The sequence below is a fragment of the Rhipicephalus microplus genome, unplaced genomic scaffold (assembly GCF_043290135.1).
Source record: "Rhipicephalus microplus isolate Deutch F79 unplaced genomic scaffold, USDA_Rmic scaffold_83, whole genome shotgun sequence".
Taxonomy (NCBI): Eukaryota; Metazoa; Arthropoda; class Arachnida; order Ixodida; family Ixodidae; genus Rhipicephalus; species Rhipicephalus microplus.
Genome location: NW_027464655.1, coordinates 1158163 through 1167500, shown reverse-complemented (window position 1 = coordinate 1167500; position 9338 = coordinate 1158163). Strand labels below are relative to the sequence as shown.

Here is a 9338-nt window from a genome sequence, read left to right as displayed (position 1 = left end):
TTCGTCGTCAACCCTGTCGCTACATCACGGGACGATCGACGTAACGTCTCTTTGCAGTAAAGCGAGGCGCACCTTCGTCATAAATTTACTGACGAAAACAGTGGCATTTATGCCAGTGTGCGGCGCACGCATTGTATCGTTTTGCAATCTGTACATGGAACGACACGAGGAATATGTATGGCGTCCTCATAAACTCTCATGACAGAATGCGACCAAAGTAATTGTCCGGTGTCCGAACCACACCGCATTCAGTTTTAGGGGTATGTTCTTGAGAGAACATGAGAACTCAAATGAACAAACTAAAGCTCAGCATTTGTGCTCGGAATCGGTGTTTTGTTCAGTTGTGATGACCGGAAAGGGGAGATGAATATTGCATGCTTTTAATACCTGACGAACTTTTATAAATAGATCATTAATGTACAAAAGGCAATTGTGCCCTCAATACGGTACAAGTGTGCAATACACCCGGGAGTGTCCCTAGCATAGCTTGGGGTGCTCGTTGTCCCTAACCATGTTCTCAACATCGTTTTCAACGTCAGCTTCAGGGGGACCAGATACACTATCACAAGATTATTTCTTGAGCATTTCTCGATCGCAGTAATTAGCAAAGAGTGATGGTCAGTGTGAATTACTTCTGCTGCACAATGATTAAGCCTGCATCATGTGCATCCAATACAAGGTATATGTATAGTGTGACGCGAAAACCAGAGCTGAAAATACAAAATTACGCGTGTCTCTATTTGGGGGGAAGTCCTACCTAATAATAGCTTCAGCTCCACATTTTTTTATCATTGCTATGCATACCAATCTTCTTGCACAGTATGGCAGTGGCGTGGTGAGTGAAGCAACGGTATGTTAACCTAACATTTCTACTGCACGCATGCGTCCTAAGTGTAACAGCGGCTGTAATGTAGAGGAGGAAGATCGTTAATACAGTCACACTATAGAACCCAATACTATCAATTTCCAGCCAAAGATGCACTGGTGGCATTTGGGGATCAAGTGAACTAATAAAACAGAGAACTGAGAGAGGAAAAGAGCTGGGGGGAGAAAGGGAGAAAGAGAGAGAGAGAGCTGCCTGACAGCCTAATTACACTGCTGAAGTCTAAATAATGATTAGCTGATTTCATTGAGTGCTAAGCGATTATACGCCCAGTTAATAACATTGTCTCGACGAGGAACACAAGTTAGTGAAGCCATGTGTAGAGTTCTGGTTAAAAACTGTATTTTCATTGCAGTCACTTGTTTGTCATGCTAAAATCTGCTAACATGCTCAGATGATGAAAGATCATTAATAAAAAACGTTTCTTTTTAGGCGTGTTTTATGAGTCCAGCACTGCATGCTAGTTACTACAGCGAGCGTAAATGTTGGTATGTTGGTATGAAGTTGTATATGGTTATAAATAGAGTGTCGATGGATTCTCAACAAGCTATAGGTTGTCAAGTGATGAAACGGTGAACTTACAGAGGTGGTGTTGCCGAGGAAATAAAAACCTGGAACGTTCTAAAGCAAGTTAGTCAAAACAGAACACACAATATACAAACTAAATTATCCCAAAAAAATGATATCGTAGCTCAACGAAAAAAGCGAAGTGGTATAACTGACAACAATTTCAATCATTGGCACTGCACTTGATCTTTTCGACCAGTGTTTAAAAGACGTATCTTTGCGACAGAATACATGACACAACTAAACTTCTGAGTGTTGATGCACGCTCACGACATCGTGAAAGGTATTGTACCTCGAAGTTGCACAATATAAAACCAACGAATATGCCCGGACTTGAAAAAGACATCTTAAACGAATACTTGCATCGCAAAAAGGACGACAAAAAGAAGAAAGACAAACTGCAGCGCTAGGGTCTGTCTTTCCTCTTCACGTCCTCGTTTCTGTAACGCTAGTATTCGTTCGAGATGGAATCGCACCAACTCACTCAAGTGACCATTTTGATTAAAAAGACACCCTTGGAATGCACTTTGCGACCTGGCTGCATTGGCGTGCAAAACGCACGGAACCCTGTGAGGTGCCATCGCCCTCTAAAATATTTTTCTAGTCGGTGTTGTCAGTACCCACTCATCACGAGCGCTTGTGATCAGCGTGAGTTCTGTTTGTGTAGTTCCAAGCTAGCTGTTCATGCATCTTTTTATTACTCTCCTTTCTTCTGTGCCCTTTGTTTTCCATTATTCCCCTTTCGTGCACTCCAAGTGTAGAATAGCCAGCCGAGTGAAAGTTTGGTTAACCTCTCTGCCTCCTTGCCAAACAAAAAAAAAGAACTTACAGCCTAGCTGCAGAAATTCTACAGACCATTAGTCACCCGGCTTTAGGAATGTATGAGGACCAGTGACAACTTTCTGCCACCCCCTGCCACCTCCAAGTAGACAATTGCTACACCCATTCTGCAGGAAGTCTACAGAGCATTCGGTGGTGGTGGTGGTAAGCAACATTTATTTCAGAAAAAGTCTACTAGAGAGTGCCGACGTGGCCTGTCGGCGTGCTAGAGTGGCAAGATCCTATTCCGGGACGCCAGTGGAGCTGGAAGCTGCCCGCGCGCTCCACCAAGGAGCGTTGCGCGGCGAAGGTAGACCAGCCGAGCAGGTGCTCCTCCCAAGCCTCTCTAGTTGGGATAGGAAAAGGGGATCAGAAAGGGACGGGATTAACTGGGCACGATGCTACGACGTGATATGTGTCGGCGAGGACATGACAGGTCGAGCAGGTGCCATTGATTTCCGGCAAAAAGTGCCTGGCGACCGCCGGACTGGTAAAGGTGTTCGTCTGCAGGCGGCGTAGCAGTCGTTCGTCCACTTTCTCCAAACCGCGTGCGGGGTCCGGGTAGAGGCGGCGCGAAGCCCGGTAATAGGCCTAAATTTCGCGAAAGCGCGTCAGGTTGGTATTGCCAGATTCCGTCTCGGGACATGGAAGGGCAACGGCCCGGACAGGAGAAGCGCGGGCAGCGGCATTTGCCGCCTCGTTGCCGGGCAGGCCCGAGTGGCCTGGGGTCCAGACTATACGAATGGGATGAGGGTTAAAGCGCCAAGAGGCTGCCTGTAGTAGGCTAGCCGCCAGCGGGGCAATGGAACCCTAAAGGTACTGAGAACAGGCCGAGCGCGAGTCCGTCAGTATGGTGCGTGAGGCAGGGTGAGAGGCGGCCAAAGCTATGGCAACCTCTTAAGCGTGCGTTACTGTGTCTGCTCCAAAGGAGAGGCCATCGAAGTGTTTGCCCTCTGTCATCACGGCAGCCGTGAAGTGACCCGAGGGGGAGGGACCCGAGACGTCCACTTAGAAAACACCAGGACGATCGGAGTGTCGCGTATGAAGGGCCGCGGCGCGTGCTAGTCTACGGCCAGGAGGGAGCTCGGGGTTCATATTACGGGGTAGAGATTCCACCCAGAGCTTTTGACACCAGGGCTCTGGTACCGGCTGCAGAGGGTCTTGGTCAGATATCGGGTTAAGGCCAAGTCTGTGTAGAAGACGGCGCCCTGAAGGCGTCTGCGACAGTCGATTGATTTGGTTAACGCGATGAGCTTCGTGCATCTCTGCAAAGGTGTTGTGTACCCCCAGAGCCGTGAATCGGCTGTTGGAAGTTGCAATAGGTAGGTCCTGAGCGCGTTTGTATACTGGACGAAGAAGGACGTCCAGCTGGTGCTCGTGTCGACGACACAGGCGAAGGTAAGGCAAGGCGTAGAGGACGCGACTGGTAACAAACGCGTGGGCCAATCGGAGGGACTGAGACCCGCGGAGGCCGCCGCGCTTGGTAGAAACTCGCCGTATCATGCGGCTCACCTGTTCGCTGGTGCGTCTGAGGCCTGCTATTGTGCCCTTTGGATCCAAGGACGATGTGAGGTGAAGGCCAAGAAGCCGAATATTTTGCACTGACGGGACGGGCCCGGACGGAAGAAAAATTTGAGGCGGCGGTAGCGGAGAGACTGAAAGAAGAGCCGATTCAGCTGGAGAGCACTCCAGGCCGCATGAACTAGCGTAGGTGTCCACCAGAAGGGCAGCCTTTTGCAGGCGTTCTTCGATTTGCGCTAAGGAGCCGGTGTTGGTCCAGATTGTGATATTGTCCGCATATGGTGCGTGCTGTATTCCCTCGACCTCGCTTATAAGAGAGGGGAGGTTCATCATCGCCAGGTTAAAAAGCAGAGGAGACAGGACTGCCCCTTGAGGTGTACCCCGCGTGCCTAATAAGTACGGGCCGTGTTCGGTAGAATTAAGGCGAATAAAGGCGGTGCGATGTGATAGAAAGGGGCGAATGTAGTTGAAAGTCTTCTGCCCGCAGTTTGTGGGAGACAGCTTAGTGAGTATAGTGCTGTTTTTGACGTTGTCGAACACCCCGCGGAGATCGAGAGCGAGCACGGCTTTATCGTTATGGCGCATAGTAGTCGGCTCTATGATATCGTGTTGAAGCTGGAGCAGGACGTCCTGCGCCGACAGATGCGGGCGAAATCCAAACATCGTGTCGGCAAAGGTCCTCCTGGCCTCCAAATAGGCGGAAAGGCGTTCGCGAACCACGGTTTCGATGAGTTTGCCTGCGCAAGACGTAAGTGAGATGGGTCTCAGTGACTCGATACTAACGGACTTTGCCGATTTGGGTATGAATGTCACGACCGATGTGGTCCATTCCGTTGGAAGTGGAGAGCCATCCCATATTGAATTTATAAGGTCTCCACCTTATAAATTCAGCGAGAGGTGTGCTTGGTCGGAAGATTTGCCAGGAGCGATACTGTGATTCCGTCGCGTCCAGGGGCCGTGCCCCGTCGCATTTTCGTGAGTGCAAATCGTAAATCAGAAAGCGTGTATGGGGCGACGAGATCGGTGTTAGAGGCACCGAAATACGTATATGCTGGGCCTGTGGGATCAATTGTGCGGCAGATGTAGCGGTCACAAAGTTATCGCGCGAGTTCATCCGTAGTGCCCTGAAAGGCATGCAGAGCACGGTGGAGCTGGCGTTGCGTTTCTCCCCTGGTGGTGGAGGGATCGAGAAAGCTTCTAAAGAGTCGCCACGCACTCTTAGAGCTCATCTGGTTTGCAGCCTTTGAACAGGTGTCTGCCCAGTTAGCATCGGAAAGTTGTGCAGAGTATGCGGCCGCCTCTGCAGTGAGCGCCTCAATGCGAGCGCGAAGTTTCCAATTAAGTTTGTTGCGTTTCCAGCGCCTTACGAGCCCGCGGCGAGCGTGCAAAAGATGTAGGAGGTGTGGATCAATTGCAGGAGTCAAATTAGAGGTTGCAAAGGTGCGAGTCTTCGCTTGTTTCATATGGAGGGCGTATGATGCCCCCGCTGTATATTAGGTCGCGGAGAGGACGGCGGGGAATGGTTGCATTCTGAACTGAGTCCAATCGGTGAGACGGGCTTGGCCCCGGGGTTGGTGCATTTTCTGCCGCGGAGTGAACGAAATGCGGAGTAAAAAGTGATCGCTGCCTAGGGTTTCGCCTAAATTTTCCCATGTAGCATCACGGATGTGACGGGTGAGGGAGAGGTCGGGGCATGTGTCTGGCGTGACCGAGTTGCCGGAACTTGTGGGTTGTTCCAGATCGGTAAGAAGCGTGAGGCTCAGTGAGGAAATGAGCTCCTTGAGCTCTCTGCCCCGGGCCTTCTCGTAGTGGTAACCCCAGTGAGGGCTGGGGGCATTAAAGTCCCCGACAATCACCAGTGGTTGTCGGGCCGCTATACGCAGCGCCCGATGGAAGAGATGCGCAAACGAAGCCCACGCAAGGCGAGGGGGACAGTACCCGTTTAAGATATGCATTGATGGTTGGCCCCTCCGCTGAGACAGCACTGATATCATGCAGTAGTCGTAAGGAAGATCCAGATCGAGGTCAATCTGTATCGCCGTGTAAGCTTTATGCACGAGGGGGCATGTGGTGTAGCCGCCTACATAGGAGCAGTATCCAGAAAGGGATGAAGCAGGGCCAGATTCTTGGATCGCCAAGACGGCCGGCTGAGAGCCAAGTGAGCTGAGGAAAAGGGAAATATGTGAACGCTTTCGCCTGTTCCCGAAGCCTTCAGGGTTCCACTGTATGATCTCGAATTTAGACGCAATGTTTGAACGGGACGTACGATTGGTAGCCATCGTGACTGTCTTAGGTTGTATATTTGGTCCTCCATGTCCCGCTCGGAATCCTCAGAGGAAGGGAGGGGCACGGAGGCCGGATTGTCCGACGGCGGGGTGGTGGTAGCCACCTTACGACGACGCCATAGAGCTCTACCCTCACTGCTCACCGAGCAGGAGCGGGAACGCGATGCCTTGGGTTGAAACTGGGTGATTGCGCAGGCTTAAATAGCCTGGGTAACCTCTACTACTATGCGTTGGACAGAGAAGCTGGTGAGGAGGTGATTAATTGAAGCTTCGACGCGCGTAAGGCGTTCCTCTATGCGCGGGGTGCGCTCCTCGCTAGGGAGAGTTTGGTTAGCAAGCAAGAGAACCTGAGGTTCCCCAGGAGCCTCAAGAGCTTCTGGAGTAGATGCGGCACCAGTTCCGAGTGCTGGAGTACACATGGCTGCTTGAACCGGCGGTTTAATGGAAGTAGACTTAGCGGGAGGACTAGGCTTGTACGTAGCTGGCGTAGCCGCCTGGACAGAGGAGGCAATACCGGATGGCCTTGCAGTACACTGTTGTTTGGGTTGAAGTCGCTTATTTAAGAGTTCGAGTTGTTTAGTTAAAAGAGAATTTCGCTTTTGAAGTGCCGCAACTTGCTGGCGAAGGGCCGCAAGTTCGGGAGAAGGAGGATCGACAGAAGGGGGTGAGAGAGGCTTAGAAGCAGCATTCCCTGCCCAACTGCTCCCCTGAGGTACCGCCGCTGGTGCTTCGAGCGGTGGGAATGCCTGAGTGTCGGCGTGGAGTGGTGGAGCCGAATGATGCAGGTTGGTATCGCTGTCTGGCTGTGACGAACATGAGGTGGTCCCTCGAGGATATGTGGAGGGCTGCTTGCGTTTCAGATATTTTGCCGTGCAGCCACTGGTCCCAGTCTCATGGGCGCCGTGGCAGAGGAGGTATTTGGGGTGGCAGTCGTGGGCATTGAGACCTGCAGGTGCGGGGGTTCCACATTTGGCACACTGGGTTGGAGCGGGGTGAGGACACTGAGGTGGTCGATGACCGATGGTACCGCACTTGGTCAAACAGGGACCGTTTTCTTGTAGGCGCGGATATACGTCGCCACGCAGTGGTAGAAGAGGAAGCGGGGTAACTTTGTGCCCTCGAAAGTCACCACTGCCGCCGCGGAATCTCAGAGTTTGCGGACCGCGAGGATAGTACCTCGAGGCCAATGCAGTTCTGGCTTTATCTTCTCCGGGCTTTCAGCAGGGTTTATGTTGATTACGCCCTTGCATGTATCCCCTTGTGCCTTGGCGTGGCCCCGAACGGGCAGCTGCTGATCCCCCACTTGCAGCTGGAAGTCCCCGAGGAGTCGCTGTGCCATAGGCAAAATAATGGTGCTACAGACCAAGATGTTTTGTTCCCAGATCGGCCGCACTTGAATTTGCGTGGTAGTCCGGTCTCCGAGGTAGCTGCGGATGGCGTCGCCCGCGTGATCGGCCGGGACGAATGTGCGTAGCTCGCAGGGAACGCGAGGTTTCACTACTACGATGTAGTCGTCGCGAGAGAGGTGTTGCTTCGCTGGATGCGAGGACGGAGCAGAGGTAGGCACACCACCGGAGGGATGGCGTGCCGGCGTTCCTTGCAAGGCTGGGGAATGGCGGCCCGCTGTGGCGTCTCGTTGTTGTTGAGACGCAGACTTTGATTTCGCTTGCTTGCGTTGCCACAGTCTCACCATGTCGTCGAGGTATTCGTCTTCTGATGGCATAGTGTTTACGGAGGATGAAATCTCCATGGACAGTACTTGGCTTGAGGTAGGATCATAGCCCGTAACCACGTTAGCGGCCGCCATCGCCGGGCTGAGAGCCCTTAGCGAGGCGGCGTTGTAGCCGGGAGTGAAGGGCGTCCCTCAAGTTATCAAAACTGGACCCACCTGGACGAAGGTGTTGTCTAGGCGAAGCGGAGAACTTGGCGGTGACGATAAACCCAAGTTTCAGGGGTACCAGGGTGGATGTCCGCAGAAATAGCAGAAAATCTACGGAGGCGATGTGGAGTGCATCCGTCACGATCGAGCGCTCGCAGCGCCCCTCCCCTCCCCAGAGCATTCGTAGTCGCGAAGGATGCAGCATGCCAGCAGAATATTTGTGGCTAATCTGCAGAAATTCCACAGAAATTACGCAATATTTCTGCAGAATACTTGCAGCGTTTTGTCGTAGATGAACAAAAAGTAACAGGTGCGATTTGCGTTAGCATAAATATTCGACGAACATGCAGCATCGAAGGGTAGAATACCACCCATACACCCACCGAACACATGCCCACCACAAACACGAAACAACAGCAAAGTAAATACCAAACACACAGATTACTCACACTTTACAACCTAACACTGACCACCCTGTATATATACTCATGTTATCTTGACCGGCCATTGAGTGCCGCATGAAAAGTTCATATGCTTCAAAATTTTAAATTTACACGTACACAAAATACGTGTGAAACTTTGTCTGCCATGAGGTAGCCATCAATTACAGAAATATTACAGCGAGATATGTTGTGAGATCACAACTCGGTTCACGCGCAGTGGTCCACCGCCACCTGTGTCCGTAACCACATCGCGCGAAATTTGAAAAAAAATAGAAAAAGATACAGTGGGGCTCGAAACCGGGTATGCTGGATATCAGCCTAGTGTTCTACCACTGAACTACGCTGGTGCTTGTGACTTGCTGGCAAACTTGCCTTAGGCAGGATTGATGTCGGGAAAGCAATCGCGTTAATACGATTTATAAAGCATTTTAAAACACTGAAAGAACAACCAGTCGTTTCACAATGCGAATAGCGTAACGAGTGGGCCGTTGAATGCTCTAACCCTTTACGAAAGCTTGCTCTTGTTCTCCTAATAACTGTGGCGCATACTCACTTCAGCCATAATTCCTCATCGTCATCAGCCACTGCATGAACAATTGGCCCAGAATTCCTTGCAAGTGTTTAGCGGATACCACGCTTCTCAGAAGAATGACAAAAAGTAGCCTATTAAATGCCGGCCTGCAACCCAAAAGTTTATTATTAATGCCCTAGTGGGTATCAAGCAAATGTGCTTGTATACTAGTTACCCAATGAGTGTTTAGAAAAGGCTCTGAAAAGCCGCTCTTCTTGCTTTCACTGCGACTGTGTTGCACCATCCACGCAGGTCTGGAGTTTTTTTTTTATACTACGCTTGCAAATGTACAATGTTCTTTTGACTAGTGATGTTTTATTACCAGCTGGCAGGCTGTCGCATGGGGCTGCAGAAAAGGTGCAGCCACTCG

The 9338-nt window shown here is 51.2% G+C and overlaps 1 protein-coding gene across 1 annotated transcript in view; it reads left to right on the top strand.

The window, feature by feature from the left end:
• The window catches only part of LOC119166493 (cephalotocin receptor 2), a 3200-nt gene extending 1886 nt beyond the window's left edge, over window positions 1-1314 (top strand). The window contains exon 2 of the mRNA XM_075885197.1: window positions 1-1314. This exon is cut by the window's left edge and continues 473 nt beyond it. The gene's annotated coding sequence lies outside the window, so the exon portion shown is untranslated.
• Window positions 1315-9338: the final 8024 nt, after the last annotated feature.